Source organism: Arachis ipaensis, chromosome B02 (assembly GCF_000816755.2).
Source record: "Arachis ipaensis cultivar K30076 chromosome B02, Araip1.1, whole genome shotgun sequence".
In the NCBI taxonomy this organism is placed as follows: domain Eukaryota; kingdom Viridiplantae; phylum Streptophyta; class Magnoliopsida; order Fabales; family Fabaceae; genus Arachis; species Arachis ipaensis.
This window is the reverse complement of record NC_029786.2, coordinates 74,276,567-74,280,649: the sequence shown is the minus strand read 5'-3', so window position 1 is coordinate 74,280,649 and position 4,083 is coordinate 74,276,567. Positions and strand designations below refer to the sequence as shown.

The window sequence follows — 4,083 nt, the reverse complement described above, 5'->3', positions numbered from 1 at the left end:
AAAGTTGGACTAATATATTTCACCCAATTTCTAAATCTCCTATCATCAACCATATTAAAAGGCTTATCCCCAGCAACTACATAAGAAGCAAACATATCTTTAGCCACTCCTGAATCAATCTTAAGTGAACCCATTTTAAGTTACAATTTTGCTATAGTCTGACCAATATCTTCATGCTTAATTTGAGTACAACTATCAAGATGTCGTTTTATAGTAGAAGTGTCATATCGCTTACCTCCAGCTTTAAACACTTTCTTGCATCCTTTACACTCAGCATGTTCTACTCCATCCTTATCTGGACCGAGCTTTTTGAAAAAATTTCAAACATCGGATGTTGCTGGTCTCAGCCTTTTCGAACTAGGTTCATCAACCTCGACCGGAGCAGCCTCAGAACCAACTCCAGTAGTAACAAGGTTACTCACAGTTTCAGAATTCATATTTTCTGAAATAAAAGCAAATGTAAATTGTTTATATGAATAAAAAGATTGTTTATATGAACCAAATATAAACCAAATATCAACCATTACCAACCATTACTCACAGTTTCAGATTCAATTATAAACCAAATATCAACCATTATCAACCATTACTCACAGTTTCAGATTCAAGTATAAACCAAATATAAACCAAATATAAACCAAATATCAACCATTATCAACCACTATCAACTCACAGTTTCAGATTCAAGTATTCAACCAAATATCAACCATTATCAACCATAATCAAAACTCAATCATTATCAAACAACACAAAAAACTGGAAACAATTTCTGAATCTGCATCAGATTTAACCAAATATCAACCATAATCAAAACTCAACCAAATATCAACCATTATCAACCATAATCAAAACTCAACCATAATCAGATTTAACCAAATATCAACCATTATCAACTATAATCAAAACTCAACCATAATCATATTTAACTAAATATCAACCATAATCAAAACTCAACCAAATATCAACCATTATCAACCATAATCCCTAATTTACCTATATCAAACAGCACAAAACACAACAAACAAACCTAAATTGATGAATCTCAAACCCTAAGCCAGAAAACTAACCAGAGGAGGCGAGGACCAGGACAAAGAAGGCGAGGAGCAGCCGTGTCGCAGACTCGCAGCGATGAAGATAAATAAGGAGACCCAGAGTCCCAGAGAGCGAGACCAGCAGCGAGAGGACAAGACCCAGGAGCCCAGGACCGAGACCAGCAGCGACGACGGCTAGACGGAGCAGCAGCGGTGGCTAGAACCCACGAGGCCACGATGACCGAAGATCGACGGTGACTCAGTGAGGACGAAACTGAAGTGCGAGCTTGACGGCTGAGGTCGATAGAAGTGCGAGACGGCGGGTGTGAGGTTTGACTGTGTGAGAGACTGAGAGTGACGGTGAGGATTGAAGACCTTGGGGACGAAGTTGAAGGCTGAACGCTGGAGACTGGAGAAGCTGAAGGCTGAAGGCTGAAGCTCTGTCCTCTGTGTTGACTGTTGAGGACCGAGGGAGTGACCGAGTGAGAGACTGAGAGTGACGGTGAGGAACTGAGGATTGAGGTCGAGCCGTCGAGGAGACGAGGAAGCTGCAAATCTCAAAATTGGAATTAGGGATTCATTAGGTTTCGCTGGAGATTCGGGTCGGGTCGGGTCGGGGGTGAGTGGGTTCATGGGTTCTGGATCTGGGCTGAAAAATCAGCCTTTTAACCAAAAAAAAAAAACGCCTCAGCCCACCGGGGAAGCCCGCCAAAGCCCACGGTTTGAACGGTGTGGGTTAGGCGGGCTTTTGTCTTTCGACGGCCCCAAATTTCTAGTCCGGCCCGCCTTTTTTGGCGGGTTACGCGGGCCGGCCCGGCGGATTTAGGCCCGTTTGCCACCCCTATTTGCAACCTCTGCCAAGTGTGTAAACTTATTTTAGCGGAAGCATTAATTAAGATCTTAAAAGTTGTGATCTTTCTTTCGGTTTTGAAGAAAATGTTGTTGATGTATGCATATACCGAAAGGTCAGTGGGAGTAAGTTTATCTTTCTAGTCTTATATGTTGATGATATTTTGCTTGCAACAAATAACTTGGGAATGTTGCGTGAGACTAAAGAATATCTTTCTAGAAACTTTGAAATGAAAGATATGGGAGAGACATCCTATGTGATAGGAATTGAAATTTTTCATGATAAATCACAAGGATTGTCTCAAAAGGCCTATATAAATAAAGCTCTAGAGAGGTTCAACATGGAAAAGTGTTCCGCAGGAATTGCACCAATTCAAAAAAGGGGACAAATTTAGTCTTATGCAATGCCCAAAAAATGACATAGAACGGAAGCGAATGGAAGGAATTCCATATAGTTCTGTAGTGGAAAGTCTTATGTATGTGCAAACTTGCACAAGACCAGACATTAGCTTTGCAGTAGGAATGCTTGGAAGGTATCAAAGTAATCCTGGAATGGATCATTGGAAAGCTGCAAAGAAGGTTTTAAGATATCTTCAAGGTACAAAGAATTATATGCTCATGTACAAAAGGTCTAGCCAATTAGAAGTAATTGGTTACTCAGATTCAGATTTTGGTGGATGTGTTGACACAAAAAAGTCTACATTTGGCTACTTATTCTTATTTGGAGAAGCTGTCATATCATGAAAAAGTTTTAAGCAAAGCGTTGTAGCAACATCTACTATGGAGACAGAATTTGTATCATGTTTTGAAGCTACAAATCAAGCTTTATGACTGCGAAATTTCATTTCAGGACTAGGCATTGTTGACTCAATTGTTAGGCCATTGAAAATTTATTGTGATAATTCTGCAGCGGTATTTTTCTCAATAAATTTTCAATGGCCTAGCAATTGAGTCAACAATGCCTAGTCCTAAAATGAAATTTCGCAGCCATAAAGCTTGATTTGTAGCTTCAAAACATGCTACAACTTCTGCTTCCATAGTAGATGTTGCTACAACGCTTTTTGCTTGAAACTTTTTCATGATATGACAGCTTCTCCAAATAAGAATAAATAGCCAAATGTAGACTTTCTTGTGTCAACACATCCACCAAACTCTGAATCTGAGTAACCAATTACTTCTAATTGGCTAGACCTTTTGTACATGAACATATAATTCTTTGTACCTTGAAGATATCTTAAAACCTTCTTTGCAGCTTTCCAATGATCCATTCCAGGATTACTTTGATACCTTCCAAGCATTCCTACTGCAAAGCTAATGTCTGGTCTTGTGCAAGTTTGCACATACATAAGACTTCCCACTACAGAACTATATGGAATTCCTTCCATTCGCTTCCGTTCTATGTCATTTTTTGGGCATTGCATAAGACTAAATTTGTCCCCTTTTTGAATTGGTGCAATTCCTGCGGAACACTTTTCCATGTTGAACCTCTCTAGAACTTTATTTATATAGGCCTTTTGAGACAATCCTTGTGATTTATCATGAAAAATTTCAATTCCTATCACATAGGATACCTCTCCCATATCTTTCATTTCAAAGTTTCTAGAAAGATATTCTTTAGTCTCACGCAACATTCCCAAATTATTTCCAAGTTATTGTTGCAAGCAAAATATCATCAACATATAAGACTAGAAAGATAAACTTACTCCCACTGACCTTTCGCTATATGTATACATCAACAACAAAGTGTTCCTCCGTCTCATAATGTTGCCTCTTGGTGGGTATTTCCTCTTGATCAGTCTCTATTTTTATGGTTTCACCATTCTTCCTTTTCCCCAGCTCCATCTCCTTCTTTTCCTTTCATCTGTGGTCTTGATCAGAGCCTCTCGTGCCATCCTTTTCCATTTCTTGTTCTGAGTTTCATGTTGTTGGCATTTCTTTTGCTCTTCGATTTCAGTTCTAATTTGGTTCTCATCTTCATTCCCTGTCTTCTTCCCTTCCTTCACCTCCTCAGTACTTTTTCTGTGGCTTGCTTCTGCAGTCTCTTTCTCATTTGTTTGCAGGTTTGTATCCTTCATAGTGAGGCTGGCCAATTGGGCCACCACGCTCGTTTTCTCTTCTTTGTTCACCTTTATATAATTGTTGTTTGGCATATTTCCTTCAAAATCCATTTTTGCTCCCATTGTGTCCACGGTGACCCATGGTC

General features: G+C 39.4%; 1 long non-coding RNA gene across 1 annotated transcript in view; it reads right to left on the bottom strand.

Moving 5' to 3' along the window:
• Positions 1 to 4,043, bottom strand: part of LOC110268889 — a 6,595-nt gene extending 2,552 nt beyond the window's left edge. Inside the window, exon 1 of the long non-coding RNA XR_002357604.1 lies at positions 3,618 to 4,043. This is a non-coding gene — a long non-coding RNA (uncharacterized LOC110268889). The remainder of the gene's footprint in view (positions 1 to 3,617) is intronic.